Below are 17468 nucleotides of genomic sequence, written 5' to 3' on the forward strand. Positions count from 1 at the left end.
GGAGTGTGTCAATGACTGCCTTCTGGACATCTGTCAAGTCAGCAGTCTTCTCCATGATTGTAGAGCCTACTGAAACAGACTAAAGGCTGAGTCACACATAACGATATCGTTAACGATATCGTTGCAACGTCACGCTTTTTGGTGACGTAGCAATGATCCCGCTAACAATCTCGTTATGTGTGACAGCAACCAACGATCAGGACCCTGCTGGGTGATCGTTGGTCGATGGGAATGATCAGGACCTTTTTTTGGTCGCTGATCACCCGCTGTCATCGCTGGATCGGCATGTGTGATGCCGATCCAGCGATGTGTTCACTTGTAACCAGAGTAAACATCAGGTTACTAAGCGCAGGGCCGCGCTTAGTAACCCGATATTTACCCTGGTTACCATTGTAAAAGTTAAAAAAAAAAACAGTACATACTCACATTCTGATGTCTGTCACGTCCCCCGGCGTCCACAGGGTTAAAACTGCTTTCGGCAAAAGCGATGCTAATATGCACGCGCTGCTGCCGAGAGCTTCCCTGCACTGACTGTGTCAGCGCCGGCCGTAAAGCAGAGCACAGCGGTGATGTCACCGCTGTTACTTTCGGTGCTGACACATTCAGTGCAGGGAAGCTCTCGGCAACAGCGCGTGCATATTAGCAGCGCTCTTGCCGAAAGCAGTTTTAACCCTGTGGACGCCGGCGGGGGACGTGACAGACATCAGAATGTGAGTATGTAGTGGTTTTTTTTTAACTTTTACAATGATAACCAGGGTAAATATCGGGTTACTAAGCGCGGCGCTGCACTTAGTAACCCGATGTTTACCCTGGTTACCCGGGTGCTGCAGGGGGACTTCGGCATCGTTGAAGACAGTTTCAATGATGCCGAAGTCGTTCCCCTGATCGTTGGTCGCTGGAGAGAGAGCTGTCTGTGTGACAGCTCCCCAGCGACCACACAACGACTTACCAACGATCACGGCGAGGTCGTATCGCTGGTCGTGATCGTTGGTAAGTCGTTTAGTGTAACGGTACCTTAAGGATTCAGAAGGATCTAGATAAGCGTAAAAAATGGGCAGCGACTAGTAGAATGAGTGGAACAGGCTGCCACAAGAGGTGGGGAGTTCTCCTTCCATGGAAGTTTTCAAAAAGAGACTGGACAGACATCTGTCTGGGATGATTTAGTGAATCCTGCTTTGAGCAGGGGGTTGGACCAGATAACCCAGGAGGTCCCTTCCAACTCTACCATTCTATGATTTTATGGTATTTATCAGGGAGAAATGCAAGATTCTAGATCTGGGTACGAAAAATGAAAATGGCATCTACAGAATGGGAGGACTAGAGCTAAGTAACAGCACGTGTGAAAAAGACTTGTGTATACTAATAGATCACAGACTGCACATGAGTCTACAGTGTGATGCAGCAGCAAAAAAAAGCAAACACAGTTCTACGATGTATTAATGTGCCTTTAGGGACCTTTTTAAATGCTTAGGAAGCCTTTGCAGGTGTTGTTTGATATTCTAATTTACTGAGATAATGACTTTTGGATTTTCATTCTTCATTTTTTTGGACTATAAGATGCAGTTTTTTGCCAAAAAATTTTGGAGGAAAATGGGGGTGCATCTTATAGTCCACATGAATTTGCCAGGAGTCTCATCAGTTTTGCAGATGCTCAGTGGTGCGGGGGCTCCGCCGACATTTTATGAAAATCCCGGAGCCCCTGAACTTCCATTGCTGTAATGCGTTGGTCTCCAGGAAAATGGAGACCGAAGGTGGTGCATGTGTAGATTGAGCTCTCCGGAGATGAGATCTTGGCACCGAGATCTCGTCTCCCGGACTCTAATTCTGTGCATGTGCTGCCTCCGGCAGCCATTTTCCTGGAGACCACAGCATTACAGCAATGTAAGTGCAGGGACTCTGGGCTTTCACAAAATGTTGGTGGAGCCCCCGCACCACCGTGCAAAGATCAACAAAATAAACACAGCCTTTTATGGCATAATGGTAGAACACAAAAAACATATGTGGCTGCGGGGATTCGCCTGCTCAGGAGAACAACAGAGTTCACCTCTCTTTACCAAAAAACACAGCTCTGGAGCCCAGATCTCCAGGCACACCGAACACTGAATGATTCAAAAGGCTTTCTATTTACCTTCTAGACCCCCCCCCCTGGGGTGGAGATATGGTGAACATCCTTCCACGCACTCTTCAGTTGTTCACAAAAGAACCCAATCCTTAACATAGCCGATTAACCACTCTCAGCAGTTATTGAGCAAGAACATTTTTCCAGGTTCATATCACTGAAGCTAACATCCTCAGTGATACATATCTCCCCTCTGGTACTTATCCAGTGATCTTTTCACATAATACAGCTAAAATATTTTTGCTGAGTTAGAATTGTTCTACTTACAATATCTGGAGAGCTACTTTAACAATTATATACCAATTATATACCTATACTACTTATACTAACAAAACCTCTACTACTAATAAAAACAATAAAGGTACAAAAGATAATAATAATGTTAAAGTAGCTGTCCCAACTTCTTTTTCCTTAATGTTTTGTAAATATGTGTGCAGTATAAGTGCATTAAAATAGTTACTGATCGCTGTCTTGTCCGATTTCCAGCGGTGCTCCTGTCCTTTTCTGGACCATGTGACCGCTCTTCAGCATGTACTAATTGGGTTGGTGCTGCTTTCTCAATTTAAGCCTATGAGACTCATAGCAAAAGCTATGTGAAAGTGAACTCCAGTGCACACATAAGCCCCCCGTGTGAGCCGATTTGTCTGATTTGACAGAAGAGGATCGGAAAGATGCTGGAAACAATTTAAGATTGTGATTGGTAGGCATTTTAAAGTGGTTGTCTCAAGATTAATCTTCATAAGCGCATCACTCCCCTGCCTCCTGGCTTACTGCTTGCTCAGGTGCGGTGAGCTGCTGACAGTTCGGAACAATGGCATCATCATACCACTGGCCTGAACTGTTCAGTCTCCATCCTATGCAGCAAAGAGACAGCTTCACCTCTACATCTTTGGAGGAACACAGAGACAATGATTTTGTGATGCTAAGTAACTTTGAGGACAAGCTAAGAGTCAGGGAAGTCAAGGAGTTTGAGGTCAAAAGCCAAGAGGGTACATCCTAAACAGAGGGAAGAGACAAAGGCATAGTCAGGCAATGGTCCGAGGTCAGGATACCAGGAGGAAAGCGGATCAGAGTAAAGGAAGCAGGGAAAAAAGATGGTCAGAACTAGGTCCAAGGTCAGGCAGCAAAAAGATTCACAAGCAGAACACAAGGCACAGAGAGACAAACCACACAAAGCTGAATGTACGTCTGGCAGAGATCTGGAACTGACAGCCCAGCTAAGTAGCTGGACAGTCGGCTGGGACAGGGCACACCTGAAGGCAATCCAGAACCTCCCAGTCTCAGATTGGCAAGCCAAGCCATCAATTGAAACACCGACAGCTCAGCACGCCCCTGCACCAGACTGGACGACTGAGCTGTCAATCAAAATACTGACAGCTTTAGCACACCCCTGCACCAGATTGGATGGCTGAGTTATCAATAACTGCATCCCAGACACCTTGAGGGGTGGAATCGTGTCAGAAATTTCATGGATTCAGCGATCTGGCCAGCCTCAGAGCAGCGCCTACAAGCTCTATTGGAAAAACTTGTAAGTGCTGTGCTGTTTGTCTAAGTTGGCCACCACTCATAGACTGCAATAAAATAAGAAATCCTTCATTCTTGAGAACAGAGAGGTTTTACAATAACAACTACGTGGCATAGTTACTTGTTTTTACAATCACTTTGCAATTTTACCAGTTTATTATGACGAAAATAACCCTTTAAAGCAATTATGCATATTTAGAAAGGATTAGGGAGTAATTTTTTTTGCTGGAATTGCTACTTTAATGCAATCATTCAATTTTCTGTAATATTTTATTACTATTTTGGATATTCTAATATTCTTTTATTTTATTTTCTGAACAATCATGATTTACTTGTATCTAGTTACTCATTTTATTATTATAATTCTGTATTTATTTCTTTTATTCTCGTGATTTCGTATATTTTATTCGTTGGACCTGCTCTATCTGTCATTGAGACAACGCCAATTTCTTCAGATTGTTGCCAAGCTAAAGAGGAACTGGCCTGGAAATAACCATCTGGGTCCATGGTCATCTTCCCATTGGGCACTGGATGATGTTTCTATGTAACTTTCTTTGTGTGACAGGAACAGAGGTCTCACAAGTCACAGGGAACCTGGGGGCTGCCCCTCTTAATCCTCAATATATGACTAACTAATTTAATTAAAATGGATCTTACATTTCATGAAGTAAAGGGGGGAGTACGATGACAACAACAAGGCTGCTGGGCTGAAAAAAAAAATAGAAAAAAATGATGCTATATTTGCTGATGTCTGACAGGCTAAAATCCGTTCTGTAAATGATCACAAGTGGACAGCAGCGGCTTAAGGCAACCCCAAAAGATGGAGCAATTAGTGTCAGGATTCGGGTGCAGTGCATCGGGAACATGTCGTCCTGAGATCCTGGGGAAACATAATTAGTCATTTTATTTGTGTGGTTCAAAAATCACATTTGTCAAACATTCAAAGTAAATAAGGACAATTGTAAATGTTATTTTCTATGTAAATATGTCACCAGCTCTTAAATATTTACTCCCCAATTAGAAGGGAATTTCAATGTTGATTCTGGATTTAGAAATGTATGGTCTATTTTTATATATATATTTTAGTGTTTGTGTTATTTATATGTATAAAATAGCAGATGTGTTACTTGTAAATTTACTTTATATCTCCAGGTGCAAACAGACATGTTCTACCAGGTTCATGATAGTTTATTATAGGACTGCAAGGTAGCAGCCATGCACATAATGGAGAGGGGGGATAAGTCGCCATGCCGCACGCTCCGACACTTGTTTTTACCAAACATTCTCAGTCTGGGACAGAAGGGTATGCTGTACTGTATGTCTGTTGCAAAAGGCATAGTCAAACCATTTTTTGGGCATATGTGCAAGGCCTACAGCCAGGATTAACCTGTAGCTCTTAAGTCAGATTTGTGCAAGAACTTTGAAATACGATAGATTAGATAAACATTGTTTAAGATATTCGCATTCAGTAGATGAACGACAACCAAACCCGCCAATTTTGGTGGGACTACCCAACCATCTTAGTGCAAAGAGGTGTCAAGATTCTGGGGGTCAGATATCAGGGCAAAGAAGGATGGGCCAAAGTGGATTTTACATATCAGACCCTATGAGATCAAGGACAATAAGCAGCTGACTTGGGTTTTGGAAGCAGCTCACTTCCCTCTCCCTATTGAAAGAACATGCTCTCTCAAGCGAGTTGAGTGTTCATGTGCATATGGGGATTGGAACGCTCTATTTGGTAACATAGGTGTATTGACAATTCAACAGGTATAGGGATAACCTGGCTTGAACTATATTACAATTATGGTGGTTGAATAACATTGCACTGAGGTACTCAAACCATGGGTGAGAACGAGATGCCAGAGGGTTTCCATGCAAAAACAGTGCATCAGCTCATCATATAGCATCTTTCTAACAATTTACCAATAATTGTGAGCCATGAACTTTATTAGCTCAGACATTTATGTGCTATTTAATTAGGAGCTGCTTTTAGGGTGAAATTGGGATTCATCTTCTGAGCACCTGTGAAAAATAACGAGTTGCCCATATAGAATTTCAGAACCTGGCCCAAACCACAATCTTTCCATAAACCACACTCATAGTAAAGCCTCATTCAGACATCCCTTTTTCTCACGTAAGAGAAGAACTGACCGAAGATCAGAGTTTGATCAGAGAGTGGTCTAAGTGTCATCCGTTTATCTTGTACATGGATAGAAAAAAATAAAAAAGCTTCTCTACCTTTTCCGTTGTGACTGTCCATGAAAATCAGACCCCACTCAAATGACACTGCTTGGGCTGCGAAAAATCACAGACATGTGAATGACCCCATAGACTATCACAGGTATGAGTGCTCTCCGTGAAAACCACAATATGCCAAAATCAGATGTCTGAATGAGACCAAAGGTTGCAAAAGAAGTATGGCCTTGGACATTACCTGAAGTTTGGAGGTTGCAAGAACCTCAACTACCAAAGAGCAGAACTTCTTGAATCTAGAATTTTTTTTCTACCATTTTTTCCACTACGTTTCCAACATTTGTAGGTGAGAAGAAACCACCCAAAGATCGGAAAGCCTAATATTTCCTCTCTGTTCATAGAAAAGAGTGGTGTTGCCCTGTGGTATTTTGTTCCTGCTTACTTTGCTAAATCTGCTGGGTCTGTGAGAGGAATCAGCCAGAGATGCTCAGTGTGAAATATTGAGTATCTGTGATTTTTGTATGTAGTCACGGTCCATTCTGGGTTTGGAAATCAAGAAACATCTCAATGTTACTTATGACCCATATTAGGCATTATATTTCATTAAGGAACATAATATTTCCATTAAAACAACAACTCCAAAGTCAAGCAAAAGAATCAATAGTTTGTGTTTGTATTCACTAGATCTATGATCAAGCCTTACACTTTACTTTAGCCAAGTGACCCTCCTCCCAAAAGCCATGCCTCCAGCAATCCTATTCAGATGCCCCCAGTGGAATTCACTGTCCCTTGCTGGACACCTGGGACCTGCATCTGTCCATTTCTTCCCATCTGGGATCTTGGCTAGAGTATACACGAAAGATTCATCTGCGTCCGAGCAAGAGAAACCACCAAACACCATCCAACTGCCAGTGTGTGCCACATACACAGTACTATGCAGTCAGGCGTTATAAGAGGCCTATGAGCTTCCCAAATGGTATACAGCAGAATTAATAGAAGATTCTCTTTCCAGAGATTTACCCTTCCACTGCCGGCTGGCAGTTTGTTTGTTTTTTTAAATCCTTGTATTCCCAAACCAGGGACATTTGAAATTCCCTGGGCTGTAAATGGTGCACAGATGGAAACTATTGGCATTGGATGGGCAGTGATTCCCTATGAAACCATGCTGTGTAGAAACAAACATGTGTGAGGTTGTAGTGGGGTACAATAAGAGCCAAACTCGAGGTTAATGCTGCACAACAGGACAAGGTGTTTATAAAAATCTCCAGTGACACCAAACATACACTATATAGACAAAACTGTTGGGACACCTACACATTACATCAACAGAAGTTTTTATGACCTCCCTTTATAAACCCACAGGCATCAATATTGAGTTATTCACCCATTTGCAGCTATAAAGCTAGTTTCACATTTGCGTTTAAATCTGCAGCGTTTAAAACACATCCGCAAGTGGTGGAAAAAACGCATATAAATGTGTACAAACGTGGCATTTTTTAGACGCATGCGGTATCGCATGTGGTTAAAAAAACACGGCGTTTGTACGCGTTTATATGCGTTTTTTCCTGCCTTTGCGTTTTTGGTGCGCATGATGCGAAATTTCACAAGAGAAAAATTAAGACAAGCAGACACCGCCAATGGGACTACAGAGTGCGTGTATTATGGAATCTCTATATATAGACCCTTGAACAGCTGAAATGTTCAGATTTTGCTCCTGTATGCTGTGTCATAATGGATCTTCGCATGGAGAGCTTTTAGTCAACCTGGATTTAAGCATCAAGCTGTTTCTTGCCTGTGTGTTTGCTTGGGAGCAAGACAGAAATCGCGAAAGATGGAGAAGGAGACAATGTAGGCGTTTTTGGAGACATCCCATTATCGAACTACGTGAGAGCCGTGGAGCCTATCACACGCTGTATGCCGAGCTTAATGCCAACCTGGAGAAATTCCATGAATATACAAGGATGTCGCAAGACTCGTTCCGGGATTTGCTTGCTCATGTCCAAGGAGCCATACGGAGACAGGACACCCAGCTCCGTAGAGCGATTCCACCGGAGGAACATCTGCTGGTTACATTAAGGTACGTTCCAAATCTAAACCAATGACAGTCCAAATTTAGTGTTTGCTGACATGTATGTTTTGGGTATTTTCTTTTCTTTAGCGTAACCACACCATAAATAGAATAGATTGTAATTTTTTTGTGGTTTGTTTTTCTTACAGATTTCTGGCAACCGGAGTTTATCATCCCTCCACTTCCAATACCGGCTTGGAATATCCACCCTGTCCGGAATAGTTGCGGACACCTGCCGGGCTTTGTGGAATGTACTCTGGGATGAGTTTATACCCCTACCCACCTTGGACATGTGGCTTGAAATTGCGGAAAAATTCTGGAGTGTGTGTGATTTCCCCAACTGTTTAGGAGCGGTGGATGGAAAGCACATCCGCATTATCAAACCTGCCAGAACAGGATCGGAGTATTTCAACTACAAAAAATATTTTTCTGTTGTGCTCATGGCAATAGCCGATGCGAACTGTCGCTTCATCGCCGTGGACATTGGAGCTTTTGGCCGTGGCAACGATTCCCAGACTTTCAAGAACTCGGATATGGGCCGCCATGTGTATGGCAAAAATTTCAATTTTCCACCGCCACAACCTCTCCCCAACACTCAAGGTCCACAGATGCCATTTGTTATGGTTGGGGATGAGGCCTTTCAGATGTGTGAAAACCTACTGAAGCCCTATTCCAGTCGGGACTTGAACCACACTAGAAGGATCTTTAACTACAGACTGACCAGGGCCCGAAGAACAGTAGAGTGTACCTTTGGCATTCTGGTCTCTAAATGGCGCATTCTTGCATCAGCCATAAATCTAAAAGTGGAAACAGTCGACAAGGTGGTCAAAGCCTGTGTGGTTCTACACAATTATATAATGGCTAAGGAGCAACCCAACATTGAACTGGATGAACCAGTTGCACACCCACTGCCCGATTTCCAGCATCACCCGCTGCGGTCAACTGCAGCAGTTGGTCACATGCGGGACCAATTTGCTGCCTTTTTTGATTCAGATATTGGACGTGTGTCATGGCAGGACAATGTTGTGTAAATGTCCTGTTGTAATTCTATCTGTACCAGTAATTTTCTGCAATGATAATAATATTTCTCATTAATAAACTTTATTTTTGGTTGTGTTGACTGTGTCTCCTATGTATTTCCTCTACAAACCAAGGCTGTCCTAAAACTAGCAGTATTTGGTCTGTATTTTATATCAGTATTTGTAATCCAAAACCAGGAGTGGGTGATAAAGGCTGAGGTGATAGTTATTATATTAATATCATAATTTACTTCTAATTGTTCCACTCCTTGTTTTGGCTTACAAATACTGATATAAAACACTGGCCACATACTGCTAGTGTTATGGCAGCCATGTTGCTTTATTGGTAAACTTGTTGACATCATTGCATCCTGATTCTGTTCTGCTTTATCCATTGGACACAGATTGAAGAGACAATGACTGTCACACTAAAGAGATCTATACTCATCAAGTCAGGTGTCAGAAATAATGAATTCATGATGCACATATAACAGCTTCATGAATTCACTACTTCTGACACCTGTGCAGGTGAGCATAGATATGCAGTGTGTGACCACCATTGTCCCTTCAATTTGTGGTTAATAGATTATGTACAAAGAAGAGAAAATGGTGGTTATACAAGGCAGTTCTATACTCACCAGGTCAGGAGTCCCAACTAATGAGTTTTTCGACACCTGACCTGTTCAGTAGAGGTCTGCACTGTATTTCCACCATTTTCTCTTCAGATTGCCACACTAGTCACAGACCAAGCAGAAAGAAGAGATTATGGAGATAATACATCTAATATTTTTGGGCCCACCTCATATCTGTATACTAAAGACACACAAAGCTGCAGTCTTTTTTTTTATAACTACTGGAGATATCATGTGGCCCAAAAAGTAAGTGTGTGGCGAAGTTTCTTAGTTGGCGCACGGTGTGTGTTGCCGGCAGCGATAGACACAATAAACCAAACCTAATTTGGGCAAATCAAATTGTATTTATTTTTTAACAAATAAAAAACTTTATTTAACTGTGCCGGCTTGGGGTAGAGTGATGTAAACGTGGAGTGTGAAGCACTGAGGCCTGGCTAACCGTGGACGACGCAGAGGTGGCAGGAGAAGGGGCAATGAAACTACTGGGGTCTGGTAGTTCGGGGATGGGGCTTGACACATGAGAGGCTTGAGATGCACTGGAAGGGTGAGACAAACCTAACATTACAGACACATTGGGAGGTGAAGGGGGGGGAATGCTAAGAGTCCTCTGTTTTGTTTTTTTGTGGTTTTTTTTGGTTTGCCTGGTTGTGGGAGGTCTTGGTGGGCTCATATGGTGTGGCGTGGTGGTGGGTGACCTGTCAGGGTCCGGCTGCAATGTGTCAGAGTCCATTGTGCTCGTAGATCGTGCAGCCATGCCAGAGTCCATAGTGCTCGTATGTCGTGCAGCCATGCCAGAGTCCATAGTGCTCGTAGAGCGTGCAGCCATGCCAGAGTCCATAGTGCTCGTAGAGTGTGCAGCCATGCCAGAGTCCATAGCGCTCGTAGAGTGGAAGGCCATGCCAGAGTCCATAGCGCTTGTAGAGTGGAAGGCCATGCCAGGGTCCTGCTGCATCGTGGTGGTGGCGGTACGGAAGGCCATGCCAGGGTCCTGCTGCATCGTGGTGGTGGCGGTACGGAAGGCCATGCCAGGGTCCTCCTGCATCGTGGTGTCAGTGGAGGAGGTACAAGCAGGAACAGCGGTTGTTATGGTGGTGGCGGTGGGAGGTCCAACTGCACTCGGCATGGTGGTGGTGCTGTAGTGGTGTCCGGCTGTGGAAGAAATTGAGGTGGCCGTGCAGTGGTATGCAGCAGAGGTCGGCATTGAGGACAATCGTGACAGTGAAGGCACAGGTGGATATGCCGACACTGTGTGCTGGAAATACCGACTCTGCTGCATAGCCTGCACGTAAGCAGCATTGCAGGCCTGCATGACACTCAGCTGGAGATCGGGAGTAAGGTGTTCCGACATGCCCTGCTCAATTTTGTTAAAAAAATGATGTGCTGGCCTCTGGAGGTCGGCTTTCACTTGGTCAAGGCTTTTGCTGACCTCCTGGATACGTGCATTCAAGAGGCTATGTGAAACACCCATTCGGTCACCCAAAGCCTTGATTGCTTCATGTAAAACTGAGCTCAAGTGCAAAAACTCGGGCATGAGTGACCTGTCTGAAGCCCTCTGCCACTGCCGGGAGGAGCCCAAAAAAAAAGGGGCAGTGGAAGAGGACTGCGAAAGGGGAAGACCTGATGGACCAGCTCCCTGGTCTCCAGTTAGTGTGGAAGGCCCACTTGCTGCTGCGCTGCTGGATGGCTGGGACGGGTCCGTGGCTGTCGGATGAAGGACCGCTCCAGAACCTGGGCCAACAGTAGTGCTGTATGTGCTGTGAAAAAAGGAAAAAGAAAATTATAATACAATACAACCTAATGCACATGATAAATACTTACGTTCTCTGAACAAGGACCGGTCTTAAAAATGCCAGAACTCGAAGGTATTTGTATCTTCTGATCCTTGCTCCTGAACCACTGGGAACATGGCTCTCTTGACGCAGGTCCTTGTTGAAGCGGTCCTTCATCGAACGCCAACGTGTTTTGACTTTGGCCACTGTTAAAAAAAAATTGTGGTCAGAAAAAGGACTTTTGGCCGTGCTCACACAACTGTGTGTGATGACAGAAACTCCTGAGAGTTTCTTTCATCACACACAGTCGAGTGAGCACGGCCAAGGTCTCTGCTGCTTCACACTGCAGTGCAATACTTACCAAATGCATTTCGGACCCGTGTCGGGGCGTTGTCCCAGCCATCCCACATCTCTTTGGCCACCTTATTCCAAGCGCCAGATCGTGATGTTGTTTGAGTGCAGTGGATCCCGGGTGTCCCACAATGGGACTCGCTCCTGGACTAGGGAGATGAGGAGGTCATTCTCAATAAGATCATCCTCCCATTGTGAAACCTAAAAATTAAATAAAGTCATTAAAGTTTGCTCAATTAACATAAGGAAAAGAAAGAAAAAAGATGGTGAGAAATGGCATGAATAGGAAAGTCAACATACAAAAGGATTCCAGAAGAAAAAAGTAAAGAAATACGAATGGAAAGAAAGGAAGATTCAAGATAACAGTCAGCCTTGTATACGTACCCGCTGCCGTCTTTCCACCGGACCTTGACTCCGCTGCTCCTGCCCTGTCTCTGCCGCAGTAGAAGAAGAGCTCTAAAAAAAAGAAAAATTCAAATTGTCACATGTGTAGATGTGACAGTGAATACTTACCAATCTGACGAGGCAAGTACTCACCTCACTGACATGCTCGACTTCAGACGGCCCAGGAAGAAACTCCTCATGAGAAGAATCAGAAGAAGACATTCTGATGCATGTAGAAAGAAAGAAATGGCAGAAATTAGGACATGTAGAGAAAGAAATTAGAAAATAAAGGCATTGGCTAGGATATACTCACATTGTTCAGAGGCTTGTTTGCTCCAAGGTGCTGTGGTCTGTCTGCTCTGCTTGGCTGTCTGCTGAGAAGTGACCTGCAACTGTCCACACCCTCCCTTTATCACCTTGTACGTGGGGGGTGGCTTATCAGTGTCTAGACATGTTTATCTCTTGTGGAACGCATGTGCAGCGCCCCAGAGTCCTGGTCGTTGCAGTACTGTGGCTCCGCCACTAAGGGGAGCTATGGTACGTCTGATGGCACTGAAGGAGTTAATCTGACCAGGTATCACAGACACCAATACATTTCACAGCCAGGCCTCCAGGGGGAGCTAAGGGTTCTATTCATTAGGCCACTCCTCACATACTGGTAAAACTGGGGGTCAGGCAGGAAGTTAAGACAGAAAGCTGACTGGGTTGGAACCAGGCAACACCTTGTGGCAGAGGGTGTTGTGGGAGAAGATTCGGTAGGGTCCCTGTCAGGGGTGGGATCCTGACAGAGGCCTGGCAACTTGAGCGAACGTAACGGGACCGTGCCTGCTCAGCATAGCGGCGGTGCCCAAGCAGGGATTGGAAGCGAGATAGATTGTGCTGAGTGAGAAACGAGATCAAAGCAAGAAGGAGAATACCAGTAGGAGTCGTGCTGTGAGACCGAGGCAACATCCTACTGAGGCGCACAACCGGCGGCCGGAACGCCGAGGGAGTATTACAATATTCAGCTTCAGGCAATACTCTAAACCAACGGCAGGACAGTCAGTCTAAGGCGGGCTGTCTCACCTAAATCACCTATGCAGTCTTGGGGGGCAACTTGTGGAGAGGGGCGACTCTAGGGTCCCGGAAGAGCTCCGAGCCTACCCATCATACGGGTGCCGTCCTAACCGTAACATCAGGGAGGGACGGAGGATTAGCAGAACATCATCTAATCGAGTTGTGAGGGAACTTAAGAAACAGACACAGCAGTTGTGGGGACTTTCCGTAAGCACAGCAGGGAAGGACCGCAACACCTAGCGCTAGAAGGAAGGCACAGATTTCCACCTGTTAAGAGAACTCTGGAGGTGCCATTGGACCGGCCGGACTTGCGCAGCCTGGTTATCCAGATTCCGGACTGAGGACCCAGAGATCTTCAGTAAAGAGGTAAAGAGACTGCAACCTGGTGTCCTCGTTATTTACTACAACCTACACTGCACCGCAACATCACCATCTACACCTATCACTGTACGCCCCTCAGCAGGGTCACGGACCAGGTCTAGCCACCGTGACAACCCCAGAGCAGAGACTCAGAGGCCCGGTACCGGGTACCCCTCGGCCCTGCGGCAGTGGGGGCGCTACAACTTGGCGTCACGAACAGGATCTACTTAAGCCTGAGGAATCGGGTCATGTGTGCCTTGGAACTGTGATTTACTGTGCTTGGACTGTACTTTATTGCAAAGACTGTGAATTGTCACTTGCCGCCAAAAGTTCGCACCAAAACCGCCGCCATTACAGCGCTAAGGAGAGCGCAGGAGAAGAAGAAGGGCGTGGAAGTGGGCGTGAACAAGCTGAAGAGCGCGAAAGACAATGGCCGCCCAGTCTAAATATCTCGGCCCCGTGAGGACGTGTCCGTCAGCAGCCGAGATCCGCCTTCTGATCCTCAATGGTGGGCAGAGACAGAGAAAACGAAACCGCCCACGAAGGAGAGAGCGGGAAAAGGACCAGGAAGAAGAAGTGAGCGACATGGAGGATGCCATGGCCAGCCGCCAGGAGCCGGAGCGTGGGGTCGGAGCCGAGGACTCCCCCAGCTACCCGGAGAGGCACCGCAGCCAGACCTCCACAGTTAACGGTGACCTCCTGCAGACCGGAGCGGACGAGCTGATCCACCAACCCCTGCAGACGCAGCTGAGCACTGAGGCCGGGTGGAAGAAGACCAACATCGGGAGCCTCACCAGACATCTGTCGGCAGCCTCATCTGGTCCAGAGCAAGAAAGAAGTTCCAGCGCTCCGAAACCGGAAAGCAAGGCCCTACCGGAAAGCGAGATGCTGCAAACGGAGATGACGACGCCGCAGTGCAAGGCCCTGCAACCAGCGTTCCAGACACCAGCGGAGACGGAGCAGACCGGCACCGGAGGGACCGCATCTGAAGCAGGTATGAAGGATGACCCTGCTCTGACGACCGACACCACTCCAGTGACTGCTAGTGCCACAGCTGCTGATTCCGTTCCAGTGACTGATCTTGCAGCAGCCGCTACCTCTGCTGCAGCAAATGCCCATACTCAAGCTGCGCGGACCTCCATCGCTGCGCATGATTTAACTGTACATGAAAGACGGATTAACGGCGTTTGTCCAGCACTGGGTGTAACCCTGGACCTCACTTTGCCCAGGCCAAGAAGGGTTAAGTGCCAGGTGCAGCCCTGGAAGCCGTCCAACTAAACCTCGGAAACCTGAAACTGTATATAGTTAACTGTTTGTTTCCCTGCTTTTTGCTACTTTAAACCCGATCTGGGTTATTCTTAAAGGGATCCCTTTGTTTACCCGGGATCCCTTCTTCTGCTTTTTGTTTTGTTTCCTGTTTATTCATCACTGAAAGAACTGCTGGATCATGAACAATGCATGATACAAACTTCTTGTAAATAGTTTGCACCTTCTTAAAGGTGCTCCTTACTGGTTTTACATAAAAGAAGGACTCTTTGCGAAGATACCGCACCGGAGTCCTTACTGTGTATGGACTGGTAGCTGGAGAAACTGCGCTACCTCATAAAGACTTGGTCCCCTCTTAAAGGGGATGTTCATATGTTGCACTTATGAGTAGTATTGCCTTAAGACAGTTAGCTGGCAATAATGTTTTGAAAGAAGAAGTGATAATGTTTTGATATAGTGAGTTATATGTGGTCAGTTAGACAATTATAAGAAATGTTGATAATGTACTCTGGAATAAAGTAATTATTGGAAAGATGCAGCAGACCCGTAGGGGTAGACATAGCGTCCTGCATATTTGTCAGTAAGAAAGTAATGATGGAAGTTTAATGATTTAGAAAATGTTTGATGATGTGTTAAAAAAATAAGGACAGGAAGTGAACCCGTAGGGGTTAGTGGTGAGTCCTCTTAGGAGCCATGTAAGGATGGCTCAGTGATTTCAAACCGAAAGTAAATGTTATGTTCTATACTGTGTATAGTAGTTGAAAAGGCAGTAGGCCCGGGCTGAAAGGGGCGGTCCTGTAAAGAAAGGAGAGGCAGTAGGCCTGGAGCAGTTAGGACAGGCGGTCCTGCAGATTTAATGAAGGAGAATGAAAGAGAAAGAGTTAATTAATATTATAATGTTTTATAAGTAAAGTCTTTAGTGGATAGGAAGTGTACGTCCTTAAAGGCAATGTTAACTTATTATTCAAAAGTTTGCACTGAGTAGAATACCCGGTTGGGTAACAGGAGTTATTTATAGCCTGTAATTTATAATGTTTAACCATGTTTGTAACGTTCAAGTGTCCTCACCTCCCATAAAGGGAAGCTCTGTTCAAGCCTACTTATTGTTATTGCATTTTCAAAACTGTATGTCTTTTTGCTAACCTGTATTGTTGTTTTCTTCCCAGTCCAGGAGTACTGGATTTAACCGGGGGGGGAGTGCAGCGCCCCAGAGTCCTGGTCGTTGCAGTACTGTGGCTCCGCCACTAAGGGGAGCTATGGTACGTCTGATGGCACTGAAGGAGTTCATCTGACCAGGTATCACAGACACCAATACATTTCACAGCCGGGCCTCCAGGGGGAGCTAAGGGTTCTATTCATTAGGCCACTCCTCACATACTGGTAAAACTGGGGGTCAGGCAGGAAGTTAGGACAGAAAGCTGACTGGGTTGGAACCAGGCAACACCTTGTGGCAGAGGGTGTTGTGGGAGAAGATTCGGTAGGGTCCCTGTCAGGGGTGGGATCCTGACAGAGGCCTGACAACTTGAGCGAACGTAACGGGACCGTGCCTGCTCAGCATAGCGGCGGTGCCCAAGGAGGGATTGGAAGCGAGATAGATTGTGCTGAGTGAGAAACGAGATCAAAGCAAGAAGGAGAATACCAGTAGGAGTCGTGCTGTGAGACCGAGGCAACATCCTACTGAGGCGCACAACCGGCGGCCGGAACGCCGAGGGAGTATTACAATATTCAGTTTCAGGCAATACTCTAAACCAACGGCAGGACAGTCAGTCTAAGGCGGGCTGTCTCACCTAAATCACCTATGCAGTCTTGGGGGGCAACTTGTGGAGAGGGGCGACTCTAGGGTCCCGGAAGAGCTCCGAGCCTACCCGTCATACGGGTGCCGTCCTAACCGTAACATCAGGGAGGGACGGAGGATTAGCAGAACATCATCTAATCGAGTTGTGAGGGAACTTAAGAAACAGACACAACAGTTGTGGGAACTTTCCGTAAGCACAGCAGGGAAGGACCGCAACACCTAGCGCTAGAAGGAAGGCACAGATTTCCACCTGTTAAGAGAACTCTGGAGGTGCCATTGGACCGGCCGGACTTGCGCAGCCTGGTTATCCGGATTCCGGACTGAAGACCCAGAGATCTTTCAGTAAAGAGGTAAAGAGACTGCAACCTGGTGTCCTCGTTATTTACTACAACCTACACTGCACCGCAACATCACCATCTACACCTATCACTGTACGCCCCTCAGCAGGGTCACGGACCGGGTCTAGCCACCGTGACAACCCCAGAGCAGAGACTTAGAGGCCCGGTACGTACCGGGTACCCCTCGGCCCTGCGGCAGTGGGGGCGCTACACATGCGTTCATGAACGCAACCAAACGCATGTGCTTGTAAACGCATGCATTCATATACACAGCAATGCGTTTTTTGTCGCAATCCTTGCGCAATCGACCGCATGCGTTTCCAATCGGCAAATTGACGCCTCTAAAAATTACTACATGTTGCATTTCCGCGCCAAGCCGCAAACGACGAAACGACGCATGCGTCGTCAAACGCGGCAAAATGCGAAAAAGCAAAAACGCATGCGTCCCTAATATTAAATATAGGAATACAAAATGCATGCGGATGTATGCGGTACAAACGCTGCGGACACAACCGCAAATGTGAAACCAGCCTAACAACTTCCCCTCATCTGGGAAGGTTTCCTACAAGATTTTGGAGTGTGAGTGTGGGAATT

At 46.0% G+C, this 17468-nt stretch overlaps 1 long non-coding RNA gene across 1 annotated transcript in view; it reads right to left on the reverse strand.

The window, feature by feature from the left end:
- Window positions 1-3802: 3802 nt before the first annotated feature.
- Window positions 3803-17468, reverse strand: part of LOC143769206 (uncharacterized) — a 127492-nt gene continuing 113826 nt past the window's right edge. Inside the window, exon 3 of the long non-coding RNA XR_013214264.1 lies at window positions 3803-4523. This is a non-coding gene — a long non-coding RNA (uncharacterized LOC143769206). The remainder of the gene's footprint in view (window positions 4524-17468) is intronic.

This window comes from Ranitomeya variabilis, chromosome 4, assembly GCF_051348905.1.
Source record: "Ranitomeya variabilis isolate aRanVar5 chromosome 4, aRanVar5.hap1, whole genome shotgun sequence".
Lineage (NCBI taxonomy): Eukaryota > Metazoa > Chordata > Amphibia > Anura > Dendrobatidae > Ranitomeya > Ranitomeya variabilis.